Source organism: Sciurus vulgaris (assembly GCF_902686455.1).
Source record: "Sciurus vulgaris genome assembly, chromosome: 6".
NCBI classification, from domain to species: Eukaryota; Metazoa; Chordata; class Mammalia; order Rodentia; family Sciuridae; genus Sciurus; species Sciurus vulgaris.
Window position 1 is genome coordinate 40,260,674 of NC_136466.1, and position 19,008 is coordinate 40,279,681.

The following is a 19,008-nucleotide window of genomic DNA, read 5'->3' on the forward strand; positions in this document are numbered from 1 at the left end:
TTCAGTCAGTTGGCCATGTGTTTTTGCAAACCGTTAACAGACATTGCCCTACCTGCATTTATCTTCCAGCCAGATAATTGCCTTCCTAGAATATTCCATGAAAAGAGGGAGTCTGGTTTGGCTCTTTGCTCTTAAAATTCAACTCCAGCCAAAAGGATGCTCTTCTCTTCCTCTGCAAGCTGGGAATGTTTCCCCACTTTGGAATCTTCATATTTTGTTCTTTTCCCTCAATAATATGAGATTATTTCCATCGAAATGACTCACAGACAGGCTGTGTTCGTGGGAGGTGTGTTTGTGTGTGTTGAAGCTAGGATGCTGGAGTGAAGGAGAATTATGTATGAAAGCACAAATGGTTTTGGTTTTGGTATAGCTGCACTTGGCATTGGAAATCCCCAACCCCTCATTCCCTGGGCCTTAATTCTACATATTTTAATCATAATACACTTCTGGCCCATATGCATGAAATTTAACTTCAGCTCATTTAGCAGGATTCTAAAGTAGGAGATTTTAGTTGCAGAGTATACCTATTTAAAAAAAAAACTAAATCTTTTTGAGAATCATGTGCAGTTGTAAGAAGTAACGCAGATATATCATCTGCAAACATTACCCACTTCCCTGATAATATCTTGCAAAACCATAGTCAAATATCCCAACCAGGATATTGATGATACACTCAAGATACAGAGTCGTCCTTTATCACCACAGCGTTTTTCCATCAGCTCCATCTCCAGCCCCAGCATCCACTACTCTGTTCTTTATTTCTATAATTTTGAAGGAAATAGGTTCTACCAGGCCAACAGTGGTAAAATTGACTTTATTTCTCACTAGTGTCCTAAGCCATTTAGACAAATGAAGAAGCTACTCCTCATGCTCTTTTTTAATTAATTTTTTTATTTGTTCTAATTCATCATACATGACAGTAGAATGAATTTATACATTTTGATAGATCATACATAGAGTATAATTACTCATTTTTCTGATTGTAAGGTTGTAGGAGCATATCAGTCATGCAGTCATACACGTACATGAGGTAGTAATGTCTGTTTCACTCTACCATCCTTCCTACCCCCATACCCCTTCACCTCCCTTCACTCCCTTCTACCTAGTGTAAAGCAACTCTAGCGCCCCCGCCACCCCTTATTGTGAATTAACCTTCTGTATATCAGAGAAAACATTTGGCCTTTGATTTTTTGTGTTTGGCTTATTTCACTTAGCATGATATTCTCTAATTCCATCCATTTACTAGCAAAAGCCAGAATTTCATTCTTCTTTAAAACTGAGTAATATTCATATATATATGAATGTAATATATATATATATATATATATATATACACACACACATACATACACATACTACATTTTCTTTATCCACTCATCTGTTGAAGGGCATCTACGTTGGTTCCATATGTTGATTTTAAGTCCTTTGGGTATAAACTGAGGAGTGGGATAACTGGGTCAAATGGTGGTTCCATTGCAAGTTTTCTGAGGAATCTTCATACTACTTTCCATAGTGATCGCACCAATTTGCAGTCCCACCAGCAATCTATTTGTGTACCTTTTCCCCCACATCCTTGCCAGCATTTATTGTTGTTTGTATTCTTAATAATTGCCATTCTGATTAGAGTGAGAGGAAATCTTAGAGTAGTTTTGATTTGCATTTCTCTAATTACTAGAGATGTTGGACATTTTTTCGTGTATTTGTTGATGGATTGTGTATCATCTTCTGTGAAGTGTCTGTTCAGATCCATGTTCTTTAATCAGTCAGTATTGTGCTTTGCGGACAACTATCCAGGTGCTAGAGGCAGATTGCCTGGATATGGATCCTACTTATCAAAATTACAGACCATGTGACCTAAAACTAGTTGCTCAGCCTCTTTGTGCTTCAGTTTTTCATATATGAAATTGTGATGATATTAAGAGGAGCTGAGGAGGTTAAGAACTCACCAAGTAAATAGAACTAGAGTATCAAGAACAGTGCTTTTCAAGCTTCAATGTCTTGACAGTCTTGTTAAAATGCAACTTCCATGGGGCAGATGGGGCCTGAGATGTTGCATTTCCAACAAGCTCCCAGGCTGTTTCTGCTGCTGGTCTACAGCTCATGTTTCAGGTAGCAAGGACTCAGCACAGTGCCTGACACAGAGCAAACACTGGGTAATCCTTGCCCACGTCTTTCCAGCATGAGCCTGCAGTTATGTCGGACAGAACCCAAGGCAGTGAGCCAGGGTTCAGACCCTGGAACATCCCTGACCTTGCCAGTCCCAGAGCCAGATTGGTCCCCCAAGAATCAGGCTGGTGGTACGCCTTTAAGGAAAAGGTGCAGATGGTGCCCTGGTCCCAAATCTCTGCCCTGGGCCTGCTTCCTGTGGGAAGAGGCAGGGCCCAGGAGGACAAACCTCTGCACTCACTGCTCCTCTTCCACCTCCAGAGCAGCACCTGCTGCCCTTCCTCCATGTAGGCAGGTGGGTGCAGGGGTGAGAGTGCAGCAGCCCCAGGGGTGAGGAAAGCAAGACCACCTGTGCCCAGGGGCTGAGAGAGGCTGTGAGATGTCAAAGGTTGGCTTGCCCTTAGCACATCAGTGACAATGCTGGCAAGGATAGCCATACCTGGGGGCGGCCCCACAGGGTGCCCTCTGGGAGTCTCTGCGCCCCAGGATGTCATGGGTACCAGATCTGAGCCAGCAGCTCAGGGAAGGTGAGCAAGCTGGGATTTTGCTGTCCAAGATGGTTGGAAGCCATCTTGCAGACATGAAACCCTACAGGTAACACAGCCTTGTTAAAGTGCAGACAGCATGTGGGTGCGTGAAGCTGACTGCTGCCCTCCTTCCCTCCCCTGGCCTCTTGAGGAGTGACCACTATCCATTCATCCGTGTGAGTCTTTTGAGTCAATGAGCACCCCAACATTCACATGTATCCATAGTGAGGTCATATCGAGCACATGGTTTCAGCTTCTTTTCCTTCATAATAAACCCTGGGCCTTTTCCTCACATTAACATGGGGACATGCCTACTTCTTCTTAAGACCTACACACAATTCTGTGGATATTCCACCATAGACTTAAATCATGCTCCACTGATAAATCAGTTTCTCTCTAAATTTTTACCTTTGCAGGCTGCAGTGAACATCCTCTAAGGCAGATGTCTAGAAGTGGAATTGCAAGAGCAAAGGTAAGTGCATGGTACATTGTGGACAGGTTGTGTCCTCTAAAAAGAGCACGCCCTCCGTTTAGCTTCCGCTAACCATGCCTATGAGTCCCGTCCACATATGTACCCCTGCGGTTGCTTTCCCTTCTTGTCAGTCTCCTGACGGAAACATACATCTGCATTTCTGTGATCACTAGAAGGACTGAGCATCTCTTCTGATGTTTCTTTGCTGTTTGCATATCAGGAAATCAGGTTTGGAGGAGGCCCCTGATCAGAGTGCACCATTGCCCAGCTCAGCTCACCTCTGAGGAGGCACCAGGAAGGAGAGCATCACCAGAGGAGCTAAGTGGTGTTTATTTGCTGAATGTAAAGCTGCTGCAGAAGCAGTCTCGGCAGCCCCCAGGGAGCCTGCAGCTCATGTTGGAAGAAAGAAGAAAGCTTCCGTGGGACACCAGACTCTCCACTGTTCTGTAACTGTTCCTCATCATCCTGTGTCTGTAGCGGAGTAACTCCAGCCAGCCCACTGTGTCCAAGCAAGGGGTCCCTGCACGGATCTGCATGACCGGGATGGTGCAATGCAGCCTGTGTGAAGAGTCCTGGGCCCAAGGTCAGCAGACCCATGTTTAAACCAGGTTCCCCTGGGCAGGGCCTGGGTGAGCTGTCCCAGCCCTTGTCCTTCTTAGGCTCCTCACTGTCTGGTACAGTTGGACCTGCCTCACCCTCTCCTTCACTCTCACTGCCAATTTGACTTTGGTGGCACTGTTTGGCCACTCCTCTCCCAGCTCTGACCCCTCCTCTTCTCCTGCCTTCACAGGGTCCTGATCTGGGTGTCTTCCAAGTCCCTTTACATTTCAGAGGCCTCTGGAGAGCACCCTCTGAAGCAGCTGTGTTGTCCCCATTCAGCTGGCTTCCAGGCAGGTGCTCTGCGGGTTCCAGCCGGCATTCTCCCCTGCATTTGGAGCAGGCCCACTTGGCATCCTGTGCCAGGGACAAGCACAGTCCCACATTTGTATGTTTGTCTCTTAAGGCTTCTGCTCCTTTATGCCAGGTGCTAGTATAAATGGTGTCACGAGTTACTCAGACTGAAGACCTTCAGTGTCCTACCTCTGTCACTAGGAACTTTTCCTCGACCATCCATTGGCCACTGAATAAAATCCGGGTTCTCTGGGTTTTGCCCTAACTTAACTTCCTTCCCAGTTTTCCATCTTGAATTCCTTCCATGTATTCTACCTACAATCACTAGAATGATCATTTTACTTTCTGTTCTTTGCATCAAAGGCAGAGTTTCTCAGCCTTGGTATTGTTTTTTTTTTTAATTAAAAATCATAAATTTACATAGGACAATGTTGTTTGATTCATTCTGCTATTTTTTTCCCTCCCCCCCACCCCTCTTTTCCCTCTATACAGTCCTTCCTTCCTCCATTCTTACCACCCTCCTTATCCCTAATCCTAAACCTAACCCTAACCCTAACACTAACCCCTCCTACCCCCCCTTATATGTCCTCATCCGCTTATCTTCGAGATCATTCGTCCTTTAGTTTTTTGACATTGGCTTATCTCACTTAGCATGATATCCTCCAATTTCATCCATTTGCCTGCAAATACCATAATTTTATCATTCTTCATGGCGGAATAATATTCCATTGTATATATATGCCACAGTTTCTTTATCCATTCATCAACTGAAGGGCATCTAGTTTGGTTCCACAATCTGGCTATAGTGAATTGAGCAGCTATGAACATTGATGTGGCGGTATCTCTGTAGTATGCTGATTTTAAGTCCTTTGGGTATAGGCCAAGGAGGGGGATAGCTGGGTCAAATGGTGGTTCCATTCCAAGCTTTCTGAGGAATCTCCATACTGCTTTCCAGAGTGGCTGCACTAATTTGCAACCCCACCAGCAATGTATGAGTGTACCTTGTTCCCCACATCCTCTCCAACACCTATTGTTGCTTGTGTTCTTGATAATCGCCATTCTAATTGGGGTGAGATGAAATCTTAGGGTAGTTTTGATTTGCATTTCTCTTATTACTAGAGATGTTGAACATTTTTTCATATATCTGTTGATTACTTGTACATCTTCTTCTGTGAAGTATCTGTTCATTTCCTTAGCCCATTTGTTGATTGGATTATTTGTATTCTTGGTGTAGAGTATTTTGAGTTCTTTATAGATTCTGGAAATTAGCGCTCTATCTGAAATATGAGTGGCAAAGATATTCTCCCCCTCTGTAGGCTCTCTCTTCACATTACTGATAGTTTTCTTTGCTGAGAGAAAGCTTTTTAGTTTGAATCTATCCCAGTGGTTGATTCTAGCTTTTATTTCTTGTGCTATGGGAGTCCTGTTAAGGAAGTCTGATCCTAAGCCAACAAGTTGAAGGTTTGGATCTAGTTTTTCTTCTATAAGATGCAGGGTCTCTGATCTGATTCCAAGGTCCTTGATCCATTTTGAGTTGAGTTTTGTGCAGGGTGAGAGATAGGGATTTAGTTTCATTGTTGCATATTGTTTTCCAGTTTTCCCAGCACCATTTGTTGAAGAGGCTATCTTTTCTCCATTGCATATTTTTGGCCTCTTTGTCTAGTATGAGAAAATTGTATTTATTTGGGTTTGTGTCCGTGTCCTCTATTCTGTACCATTGATCTACCTGTCTATTTTGGTACCAATACCATGCCGTTTTTGTTACTATTGCTTTGTAATAGAGTTGAAGATCTGGTATTGCGATACCCCTGCTTTGCTCTTTCTACTGAGGATTGCGTTAGCTATTCTGGGTTTCTTATTCTTCCAGATGAATTTCATAATTGCTTGCTCTATTTCTGTAAGGTACATCATTGGGATTTTAATTGGAATTGCATTGAATCTGTATAGCACTTTTGGTAGTATGGCCATTTTGACAATATTAATTCTGCCTATCCAAGAACATGGGAGATCTTTCCATCTTCTAAGGTTTTCTTTAATTTCTTTCTTTAGTGTTCTGTAGTTCTAATTGTAGAGGTCTTTCACCTCTTTTGTGAGATTGATTCCCAAGTATTTTATTTTTTTCGATGCTGTTGTGAATGGTGTAAGCCTTGGTATTGTTGACATGTTGAGTCAGATAATTCTGTTGTGGGGGCCATCCTGTGTATGGTAAGATGTTTAGTGGAACCCTTGGCCTATACACAGTAGCATCTCCCTCTTATCCATTCACAGCAATTAAAACTGTCTCCAGATGTTGCCAAATGTGCCCAAAGGGGCAAAATCACCTCCTGATGGAAACCACTGCTCTCCAGTCATATTGCTTCATCTGTGCAGAAAGCTCTTTTCGTAGTTCTCCTCCTCTATTCATAACACAGTGATAAATTTGAAAAAGCGAAATACAGTAAAGTACATACCATGATGCTTATGTGTGCAAGTGAACAAGGACAGGAACAATGTGAAGAAATAAACAGTAACAGGCTGAGTGTCCTTATCCACTGTTACTCGGGGTTAAATATGTGATCACTTTTTAAGAATCCCACTGCATACCTGTCTCTTATCTCCACTGTTATTGCAGGATTCTGGCCCCAGAAATTCTGGGGAGGTCTTCATCTCCTGTGGCTTCATCAAAGAATCCTATGGCAAACAAATTACCTGTCCTATGGGATTCGCTCCTGATCTTGGACACCTATCAGGCTGGGTAACGCCCATGCATGCGCACCGATGTGATTCTGGAGGCCTCCATGGGACCCTACATCTCTGAAAGCATCAACTCTTTGGGTTCTCTGCAGAACTGTGGATATCTGGGTTTGGAAACTGCCCTTTGCTAGTATCCATGGAAGGCTGGGCTGGGCCTCAAAGCCAAGAGATGGGTACCATGGAGGCTCATTATTCTCACCACCTCAGCCTTGTCACTGCTGCTCTCCTAGAAAGCTCCTGTGTCTCTGGGGCAGGTGGGGCCTGCCCCATGGGAATTCAGACATATTTGGCCATGTTTGGTGGGTTCCACTTCCAGACTGACCCCTGCTTACCAATGGTGAATGGATTATGAATGACTTTTTGAACTGAATTTTCTTAAATAAGTCTGTTATTCTTTTTCAAAAAGTATCTGATCTATACCCAAGTTCTATGTCCCAGACTGCTGAGAGTCCATCGTCCTGCCCACTCTCAGTATGATGGGATGTGGGTTCTTAACTCTCTTACAAGGTCCTATACTCTGCCCTCTCATGGAACTTTTAAGAGGCCTGCTCTGGAGTATGGTTATTTGTGTGTTTTTCTCTCTCCCTCAGAGAACAGAGTGTTCTAAGCCCCCTGTGGGTACAACTCCAGTTATGTGAGTTGACTCCTTGAGTGCATGACATTCATCATGTGCCATGAACTGGTGATGGAGATTAACAGATGCAACTTGAAGTCCTTCAGTGAACACCTAGGACAACAGGATCCTTGAGTCACTCTGCCAGAGTTTTACTGGGACCCTGGCCAACTCACCTAACTTATCTATCTCACAATGTCCCATCCACATGATGGGGAAATAGTCTCTACTCTGGGACTTTGTATTTCAGTGCACTGATCCATGGAGAAGAAAATTTCTCCATTTATTAGAGGGCTAGTTCAGTAATGTGTACATTTTAGACCTGGAAATAGTGATGTGGTTTTTCAGTAAAATACTCCAGAGGTCTCCTGTCTTCGGATATCTTTTACATAAAGAGTTCACATTCAGGAGGAAATCAGCAGGCAGGAGTGAGGATTGAAACCCAATTCCATTCACTCCTGGCCTACAATCCTCAGCTCTTCCAAAGTTTTTCTGTAGTTTTGAGAAACTTTTAGAAGCAGGGACCAACTTACAGCCACAGGTGAAAATGGGGTCCTTACTCTTGAGAAGGTTTGGGGAAAGATTTGGTTTCTAACAGAAGTCCATTGCTCAGAGAATCAAAGAGAGTTTAAGGGTGGGAGACTTTGCCCTTCAGGTGCCCAGCTGAGAGGTTGCGACAGTCCTGGGGTTTGTAGCTGCTAGCTACTCGTTTGGAAAAGGAAAGCCTTCCCTACCCCGAGCTCATTTTGATGGACTGAGGGTATGAGGTGGTGACTATGGGAAAGGGAGGAAGGAGATTGGAAAGTGTAGCTGAAGAAAGCATCACTTATCCAGAATCTCAGAAGTAAGCGTCACCATGAATGGATTCCCTGGAATACAGTATATCGAACTGTGAGCGGATTTTGGAAAAGTATAATTATTTGGGAAGAAAATCTTTCTAATGGGGGTTATACCTTCTCTGGCACCTTAAAAGTAGTACACGGAACAGCATTTTGCCTTTTCCACATTTCTGCTTTGTCTACTATCACTTGTACCCTGAGCTCTAGCCAATTACCTATTCCATGTGCCCCGTGCTCTTCCACCTCTGAACTTGGTGCCCCGGTCTTCACAGTCTGGCAGGCACATGTGTGTATGTACACACACACACACACACACACACACACACACACACACACAGTACCAAATAAATATCTCTGAACGAACAACAGGGCTAAAAATGCCCCTGGTATTTAAAGTTCTGTCCAGTTGCTAAAGTACTTTCTTTTGTTTTCCAAGGAGTAATGCTCTGAGGACATCCCTGAAGGAGAAATATGGTCCATTGTTTTACCCATTCTGCAAACATTTTCCAGGTATGACATGGTATCAGGCCATAAGGTACCAGAGCCATGAGGATGAATCAACCCTAGTTCCTTCCCTCAACGAGCTAATGAGCTAAACACAGTGGACATAGTTCAATGTGACAAATGCTTTGCTGGGGTGTATCTCACATGCCACAAAACTTAGAACAGGAGGTGCGGCTCCCTTATACTTAGTGGCCCAAGACAAAGAAATTTTTAAAGTTCTCTGTGATTTCCATTTTTTTCTATCTTTTTTCACTCTCACTTTTGATAGACCCAATATGTCTACATCTTGCTATTTCTCTTCTAACCTGCTGCTTCTCATCTACTGATTTCTAGGAAAGTGGATGGTTGAACTTGTGGAATCAATATCCTTACTTTATAGCAGTGGGTTTCAACCCTGTCTAGTTGCACATTACAGGCACCTGGGAAATTCATTTAATTTCCATCCTTGTGTTCCATGCTCAGAAATTCTGATTTAATTAGTCAAGGTGGGTCTTGAACTCCCTAGCTGAAGCTAACATGCAGTAAAGGATTTGTAGGCAATTCTAAATCCATAAATTCAGATGAGGCTTGGGGATGACCCTAGTCTCACCTGAGGAATTAAATGTATGGGTTTGGTGACAGCTCTTTCCTAAGCACAAAATCTATTTTTAAATCTCTGGAGTAGTAAGATGTAGCACTGGCCTCTCTACAAGTTGGAGCAGCCAGTGAAAGAGTCCAATGATGGAGCTTCCCAGGGCCAAGAAATGGCCCTGTCCACACTCCAAGAGGTCTTAATGCTTCACCAGCAGTCATGAAATGGTGGCTGAGTTCATTCCCAATCAGGTGTTTAAAATCTCAGTTAATAAATATTGATGTTAACAAGGAGCCAGAGATTTCATCATAATGGCCAAATGATCAGAACTCAGGATCCTATAAACTGAGAAGGTTTAACACATATGATTTGAAAATTGAATATTAGCTATGCACAAAGCAAAGTTAAATGTAATCTTTCATCCCTATAATAGAGCGAGCTAGGAGGAGTTATAAAAGTAGTAACAATCTGCCACCTTCTAATTTCTGAAATATCTCTCAAAAATCAGCTTACTCTGACTCTGGTGACCTCTAAATGTCCGTGACTTGAGTTCATATAACAGCTGTCTGGTGCTATTTGACATTCTCATCTCAGATGATTTCAGTCAATTGGCATATATTTGTTGAGCACCTACTATGGGCCTGGCATCGAGGAACATGGGCGTGGATAAATTCAGATGTTGTCTTTGAGGCACTCTCTGTCTACAGTGAGGCAGACATAAATGTATGGAGAGTGAATTCAACCCAGGAACCCCTCCAGCCCACAGACTTGCACAGGTAGCAAACAAGGACTGAAGTAGAAGAATCTGGAAGTATTTTAGGGGTTCTGTTCCCTGAATCTACAACACAGGATTCATAATTAACACCTCCCCCTTGCTTTCATCCAGGAAGAGGTAATGCAAAGATCAAACAAAGACATTTGATGCAACAGGTATACAATGAGCATCAACTCTGGGAAGAGCTTTCTGGAGAAGACTGAGATGAAATATCCATGGAATGTGATTTTGAAAATGTCACGGCTTAGCTAGGAAAGGAAGACAGGTGCTTGAATAAGTCTAATAGAAAAAAATGTCAGTGATAACAATTATGACAGCCACCCTTGAGTGAGCACTCAGTGTGTGCCTGGTACAAAGATAAGTCCCTGTCATACACATCCCATACCTGTCTGATGGCAGTGCAGTGTTTTACCTTTGCAAAAGCAGAGGTATATGAGGTCAGCTGATGTGCCCAGGATAACACAACCTATAAGGAACCTGAGGTCCAAATCCAGGCTGATCTTCTTCACAGCACTCAACCTCTGTCCTGCATCATTGGAAGAGATGTAAAGGAGATTTTCTGGGGTTTGGAGATGTGAGAGACACTTCTCTGCTGGATTAGGACTTTGGCCCAAGGTGGAGTGTGAATAGTCTATTAGGAGGTGATCCCAGGCAGAGCTGGTCAGAATTAGGGGTATGAAACAGAAGGGAAGGAAGGGAAACCAAGTGAGGGCACGCGACCAAGCAAACCGCCTCTGTGGGCAACCAGATGCAAATCCCACAGGGGACTTCCATGTGACAATGCAGACCATGGCTCGGAGTTGTTCTAACTAAGTGTGAAGGAGCTGGAAATAGGCATTACCCATCAAGAGCTGAGGCAATTTCCAGGGGCATTAACTCTCAGGGATGCTGCTGGCTAGACTGTGTGATGGCCAAGCAGGTCCCTCACAGCTAGCAAAATGCCACCCAGCTGGGAGCCACTGAACTCCCAATAAACAGCTTCACATGCCAAGGAGGAGGTGAACACTCTGCTCCAGGTGTGCCCCAGAGACTGTGGCCCCTCAAGGTCAAGGGATGAAGAGATGGCAGTGCATGTTTTGGTCCCCCAACAGTGCTGCGAGGTACATGCTGCTCTCGAGTTTGAAGGCCCGTGATGTTGACTCCTTTTCAGGATTAGAGGTCTCTGGGCAAGTCTGAGTCTAACAGAGGAGAACTTCTTTCCAATAAAAGACCATGGGCACCTTTTCTGGATCCCTAGAATGATTGCTGTCCTAGTAATTTGAGATCACTGAACTGCAAGTTTGTTAGTAAACTGGTGTCCGAGGTTTTGTCCATGAGTGTTTTAGACCAGACTGGGTGGTAGGGCGCAGACCTGGATTGGAGTCTCATCTTTGTCGTGTTGTGGCTCTGCAACTTTGGAGAATTGTTTAATTTCCCTGAATCTTAGGTTTCTTGTCTGTGAAAAGGGACTATCAACCAGGCCAGCCCCTATGGGTCCCTACTGACTGGCCAGCCTACTGTACCAGCTTACCGAGTTGCAGATCTGAGGTGCTTTCTGGGGAACACAGGGCAAAGGACACATATGTGAGCTCTCTCTGGTTCATAACAGGCTTCCTGGCTGGAGGCTGCCAAGATCTGGGCCCAGGCTCCCGTTGCCCTTTTCCAGGGCTAGACCCAGGGAGGTGGGTGTGTAGGAGCTCAGGCTTTGGGACCAGTGGACCGGGAAAGAGCCCTGGCTCTGCAACTCCCTGGCTGTACCATTCCAGGCAAACCACAGACCACTTTGAACCTCAGTTTTCCTTGTATAATGCAATGAAACACACACGATTCTTGGTGTTTTTGAGACTTAAATCAGACTGTGCATGCGCAGGGCTTTGCAGAGTGAGAGGTGCACGCCAAAGACCCTGTTCACCTCCGCCTCCTGTTACCATCACTTTGTCCTGCAGGGATCCCACTCAGTAGCGCCAGGAGGGAGCGCTAGTGACTGTGAGCTGCTCCAAAGTCTTGACGTCATGGAAGCAGATGCTCTTTGCCTGTCTCTGTCTGTAATTGTCAGGCTTTGTTCTCTTCCACAATTAGACATATCAGGTTCAAAAGAGACATTGTCTCATACTCATGAATAGATTAATAGCCTCCCTCCCCAGATGCTAGTCTTTATCCACCTCTTGAAACGCTGATGACATCTCAGAGGGGGAGCTGCAGGGAGCCACATTGAAGTCAATAATTCATCCCTGGTGCACCTGAGCCCCACCCCTGGCTGGAAGGTGGTAGCCTGTCTGTGGTCATGGACTGGCTTGAGGACAGTCAGGGGACAGATGCAGTGGGTGCCCATTGGCTGGCCCGGAGCTAGCTGTGCAGGGAAAGCTGAAACCCTGACTCAACATCAGAGGGTGGAGTGAGGAGGCCAAAAGGAGTTAGAGAAAGGAAAAGGAAAGCCGGCCTTTCAAGCTTGGACTTCAGATTGTAATTTTCAGGTGTGTCCAGGCAAGTCTGGGGCTGGCAGAGGAAGCCAGGCAGCCCAGGCCTGGAGTTGGGAGGCTATTGTCACAGGTGAGCTGACAGACACTGTACATTAGCCTCTTCTCTCTTTTTTTCCATATTTTTTTATTGGTGCATTATAATTATACATAATGGTGGGACTCATTGTCATGTATTTGTACATGCTAACATCAATAAATTCTTAATGTGTGAATTACATTCCTCCAAATGGAAAGGGGACTCGTTCTTTACCCATGTTGAGGTGCAGTTCAGGATGGACATAGCCCACCAACTTTTGTGTTGGCCCTGCTTCATATCACAGCAGAACAGAGCCTTTGATGGCCTACTCACTCCATTTGTTTTTTGTTGTTGTTCTTTTTAGATATACATGACAGTAGAGTGTATTTTGACATTATAAATACATGCAGCATAACTTATTCCCTGGGTACCGGAGAATTGAACTCAAAGGCACTTGACCACTGAGCTACACCCCAGTTCTATTTTGTATTTTGTTTAGAAACAGGAATTGTTTAGCACCTGGCTTTTACTGAGGCTGATTTTGAACTTTTGATCCTCCTGCTTCAGCCTCCAGAGCCACTGGGATTACAAGCATGTGCCACCATGCCAGGCAACTTATTCTAATTAGGATCCCATTCTTATGGTTGTACATGATGTAGCGATTCACTGTAATCGGACAGTAATGTCTGATTTAGATATTCTACTGCATTTCCAATTCCTAACCTCACTCCCTTCCCTTTGTTCCCCTTTGTCTAATCCACTAAAATTCTATTCACCCCTACCCCTGCCTTCTTGTGCATTAGCATCCCCATATCAGAGAGAACATTCAGCCTTTGGTTTTTGAAATTGGTTTATTTCACTTAGCATGTTAGTCTCCAGATTCAACCATTTACCGGCAAAAGTCATAAAGTCATTCTTTTTTATGCAGGAGGCTCTCCAGAAGGTCAAACCACTGTACCCTCAGCTGAATACTTCCCAGCATGGCTCAGTTCTCTTTCTTTCTCTGGTTTGGATCGCAGACCTCTGAAGTCAATGTTGTGAGGGCCTCCTTTTTTGTCTCCCCAAAGAACCTAATTCAAGACCCTGTTTCCTTTATCCTTATGCATACTCTGCTGACTGATGCTGGGGGCAGCCAGTTAGACCCATCAGTCAGCAGAGTGTCCCTGTTGCCACTGGTGGGAGCTGCTGGGAGCTGCACCCTGTTAGTGTTAGATGAGACCTGACACTTTCCACAGGAGGTCAATCAGCAGCCTATGGATGGAACAGAACTTACAATAAAGAGGTTTCCAAAAAATTGAGAAGATATTAGTCTTAACAAATACAACCAAATTTTAAATTTATTTTTCTGCTTTCCTAACAGAATTTGACTTATCCTAAAACAAACATTTTTTTAGGAAATCTATCATCTCACACCGCAGAAGTAAGTTTTCTTCCCCCAAGAATTAATGTTTTAATTTTAGAGGCAGAGTAAAAGAAAAACGCAGGGATCGAAATATCTAGCATTATAAGAGAAGCCCCTCATCCCTGATTTGGCCAATTTGTAGGAACTGGCCTTCCCAGAGGGCCTAGAAGTCTGAACAAAGCCAACCACTAGCTTCCAAATTGATTTTCAAACCAAAATTGGAACAGTTCTCCAATGCTCCCAGGATTTGGGACTATTAATACCAAAGAACAATGAGAAGGAAAAAGTGAGTGTGCAAGAGGTGATTTATGACCGCAAGGAGGTTGCAGGCTAGGAAACTTGTATGTAACCCAATCACAGACCCCTCTGGAGATGTGCCAGGGAAGAGATGGAGAATGTAAAGGGAAAGGCTTTCCAAGGGACGTGAAAGCCTATGTAAGGAGGTCAATGTGGACTTCGAGCCTGAAATGAGCAAGTGCAGAATTGACCACGTTGAACTTCTCATAACCACAGCAGGTTTCTGTGCAGCTGTCAGCAGCGGTCCGGGACGCCCGGCAAGCCTTTCCTTTTATTTATTTCTTGCCATTATTCCATTGCTGAGCAGGTTAAATGGCAGGAAAAGAGTCTCCCCGCCACAGTGTGAGACTGTGGCCACTGCTGTTCAAACTCACGGTCTCATCTCAGGTGTTGAGACTAAAGTGTGAAGGTCACAGCTCCAGCTGTTAACCAGTGAGACCAGCCACAGCCAAGCTGGAGTGGAGGCATACAGAAAAGTGAGGCCGGGCTGGCAGAGCCTGGCCAGATGTTCCAGGAATGAACACCTGACCTCACCCTTTTGTTTTCATAGACTTGCAAAAGTTATTTATTATTAATTGCAGTTTTATTGGAATAGAATTGGCATATAATAAATCACACATGTTTAAAGTATGCAATTTGATGAGCTTTGACATGAGTATATGCCAATGAAACTGCAAGGACAATCAAGGTTAGGAATGTAACTCTTACCCCCAAAGTCTCTTTAGGTCTTTGTAAATCCATTCCTCCTTTCCTTACTACCCCTGGCTAACAATGATCTGGTTTCTGTCACTATAGATTAATTTGCATTTTCTACAATTTTTAACAAGTGGAATCATTCTACGCGTATCTTTGTCAGTCTGGCTTCTTTCAGCATAATTATCTTGACAGTCATCCATGCATTGCATATACCCATAGCTATTCCTTTTTGAGTAGTATTCCATTGCATGAATATACCACAATGTGTTTATTCATTCACCTGTTGATGGGGATTTGGGTTACTTCCAATTTGGGGTTATTACAAATAAACTGCAATAAACATTCACATATAAGTCTTTCTGCGGAAATGTATTTTCATTTCTCTTTGGGTAAATACCTAAGAATCAAATGACTAAATTGTTTGGTAGATATGTGTTTAACTTTCTAGGAAACTACTAAACCATTGTTCAAAGTGACTGTTCCAAACAGTCTTCCCACCTGAGAAGTTTTAGTTCATGAGGGTTTTAGTTGCTTCACATACTCATTAACACACAATATGAACTCTTCAATTTTAGACATTCTGGGAAAAGTACAGTGACATCTCTTTCAGCATAATTATTTCGACATTCGTTCATGCTTTCCATTCATCTGTGATTTTCATTTATATAACTGTAATGACTAATATTACTGAATATTTTATCATGTACTTGGCCTTGGTGTATTTTCTTTGTTGAAATGTCTGCTCAAATCTTTTCATATTTTTGTTTATTTTTGTAAAAATTCCCCAGGGATTAAACCCAGGGACACTTAACCACTGACCCACATTCTCAGCCCTTTTTATTTTTCATTTTGAGACAGGGTCTCACTAAATTGCATTGGGCCTCACTAAATTGCTGAAGCTGACTTTGAACTTGTGATCCTCCTGCCTTAGCCTCCAGAGTCACTGGGGTTACAGGCATGTGCCAGTAAGCCAGGCTCAAATCTTTTCTTAATTTTAAAACAGCTTTGTTTTCCTACTACTGAATTGTTAAGAGTTCTTTATAGGTTTTATATTCAGGTCTTTTGTCAGATGTTGTTCAATTTTTTTCTGAACTTGTGGCCTGCCTTTTTTATTTCCATAAGAATGTCTGTTATTGGACAAGTATCTTAAATTTTGATCAAGTCCAATTTACTGGTTTTTAAAAATTGTTTTTCGGTTTCATGTCACATTTAAGAAATCCTTCCCAAGTGCTGAGTCTGGAGGCATTTAGATTTTTCTCTGAAGTTTCCTTCCTTCATAGTTTTAGCTCTTATATTTGGGTCTATTACATATTTCAAGTTAATTTTTATATGTGGTAGAAGTTAGTGGTAAAAGTTCTTATTCTTTTAATGTATGGATACCTGACTGTTCTTACACAATCTGTGAAAAGACTATCTTTCCCCACTTAATTGTCTTGGCATCTTTGTAAAAAACCTACCAACCATGTAAGTGTAGGTCTATATCTTGACTTTCTTTTACGTTTCATTTTTCTGTATGCCTATCTTTCTGTAGATAGTACAGTCTTAATTACTGTAGCCTTATACTATATCTTGAAATCAGGCATTGTAAGTCCTCAATGTTGTTCTTTTTCAAAGTTGTTTTGTCTGGTATAGGTCCTCAATATTTCCACACACATTTGACTTACCAATTTCTATCCTAAAATTCTGTTGAGATTTTGAATGGGATTAAAGTGAATTTATAGATATATTTGTCATAAAATTTGAATAATTACGAGCCATACTTTAAAAAAAATATTTACAATAATTTTTCCGTCCCTCCCCTGCCTCCTCTCCTTTTGGAACTTCAATTATAAGTATCCTAGGTCTTTTGAAGTTATCTCACAGCTTACTAATTCCTTCATTTTTCCCTTAGCATTTTCCCTCATTTCATTTTTAATGGTTTCTATTGGTATGTATTCAAGTTTGCTAATTTTTCTTCTGCAGTGTATTATTTGCTGTTAAGCTCATAGTTTTCATTTTAGACTTTTGTTTTCACATCTCAAAGTTCAGTTCAGCTCCTTTTTTCGTATCTGTACTTCTCCTTAATATCCTATGCATTACTCCATCTTCTGGAACATAGAAGAATAGAGATATAAGCTTTTAAATGTCTTTGTCTTCTAATTCTGTCATCTGTACCATTTCTGGGTCTGTTTGTTTTGACTGAGTTTTCTCTTGAAAATGTGTCAAAAATCTCTGGCTTCTTTGCAGACCTGATAATTTTTTATTAGATGCCAAACATTGAAAATCTTACCTTAATGTGTGCAAGAAATTTTTGTATATGAACTGTTCCTGGCTCTGTATGATCACTGCTGCTTGTTCTTTTGTAGTGAATTATTCCTGGCCTCAGATAGTTTCTTTGCATACATGTGGAGAATACTTGAAATTTTGCAGATCTCTGCAGCTGACTGTGCAACTCTGTCCTCTCCTTGCAGCTTTCTGCACTCTGGCACTCCGCCCTATGAATTCTAGCTACCTTGGCCTCCCCCAATTTTTTTAAAAAAAATTAACATATGTATTTTTTTTAAATTTTTATTTATTTATTTATGTATTTTTTTGTGTGTGTGTGGTGCTAGGGATCGAACCCAGGGCCTTGTGCTTGCAAGGCAAGCACTCTACCAACTGAGCTATCTCCCCAGCCCCGTATTTTTAGTTGTTGACGGACCTTTATTTTATTTATTTATATGTGGTGCTGAGAATCAAACTCAGTGCCTCACACTTGCTAGGCAAGTGTTCTATCACTGAGCCACAACCCCAGCCCTCTCCCTCAATTTTTAACTCAGGGAGACTTCTGGACTCAATTTAGATGTTCCTTCTCTGCTATGACCTATAAACTCTACTGGCAGTAATCTGGGGTGCCAAGTAGGGTTCACCTTTCGTTTCCTTTCTCTTATGGATCACTATACTGTGTTGCCTATAGTTCAATGTTTGAAAACTGCTGTTTCGTATATTTTGTATGGGATGGGAGAGGAAGTCCAATTCCATTTACTATATCATCCCCAGTCTCACTCACAGTGAGACTTCCCATCCTGGTCAGGGATGAGGCAAGGTAGGTTTGAGTATGCATGTGTGTGTTTGTATATGTATGTACATGTGTACATACAGGTGTGTATACCTATAAGTGAGTATATGCATAAGTGTATACTTGCAGATATATGTGCCTTTCCTTGAAGAATATAAAAAGACTCATTAATCTGTACATTGTTTGGGCTGTGTGTAGGGCATGCTTGTAGGGTATACACCAATCATATTCCTTTGATATTAAAAAAAAGGAGAAGGGAGAGAAGACTGTTGGAAGGAGCTTCCATATATTAATTCTGGAGACAAAAGGTGAGTCCAGTTGAATGATAATTCAGGTCCCAGAAATGATCAGGTAAATGTCTCTTTCTAAAGATGAATAGCAGATAATAAGTCAATTCAGGTATATGTGAAGGGGTAGGGTTAAAACAATTCCCTACACTGTCACTTTTATATTAAAAACGTAATCATGATAATGATCTCCTTGGAAGGCACAACAGATCTGTTTTGTTTGCATGATTATTACCAGTCAGCACTTACAATTCTGCTTCTGAGCAGTCATCTCAGGACGGAGGGCAAGAAGCAGAAGAGTTGCTAGTCACTGAATGGCCACAGTTGTTTCTGAGAGCTGAAGTCCAGTTGGGGAAGCCCCTGGAGGGTGACCAGGGAGTCTCTGGTGTTTTGCAGCACCAATCTCAACCCTCCATGGCCTGGCCATGACTCCAGATTACACACTTTGCTGCCTACAGAATGGAAATGGAGAAAGTACTGTGTGTTTAATCAGTACTGGCCAAGGAATGGAGTGGGAGGAGGGCAGAGGGCAAAGGGTCTGGGAATGAGGAGAGATCTAGTAAAAGGAGAAGAGTTGAGCCTCATAAAGGCATTTTATGGTGTGGCCAGGATGAGGATTGTTGGCATCACATGTTTACTGGCCCCTCAGGATCTGCAGGAGCTGGGAAGTGCGTCCACTCCCAGTACCGCCTTTTGCCAAGTGGCATTCTTGCTGACTGAGCA

At 42.8% G+C, this 19,008-nt stretch overlaps 1 long non-coding RNA gene across 1 annotated transcript in view; it reads left to right on the forward strand.

The window, feature by feature from the left end:
• The window catches only part of LOC306664011, a 37,349-nt gene extending 30,538 nt beyond the window's left edge, over positions 1 to 6,811 (forward strand). Inside the window, exons 2-4 of the long non-coding RNA XR_013764612.1 lie at positions 3,110 to 3,165; positions 3,386 to 3,748; positions 6,668 to 6,811. This is a non-coding gene — a long non-coding RNA (uncharacterized lncRNA). The remainder of the gene's footprint in view (positions 1 to 3,109; positions 3,166 to 3,385; positions 3,749 to 6,667) is intronic.
• The last annotated feature ends 12,197 nt before the right edge of the window (positions 6,812 to 19,008 follow it).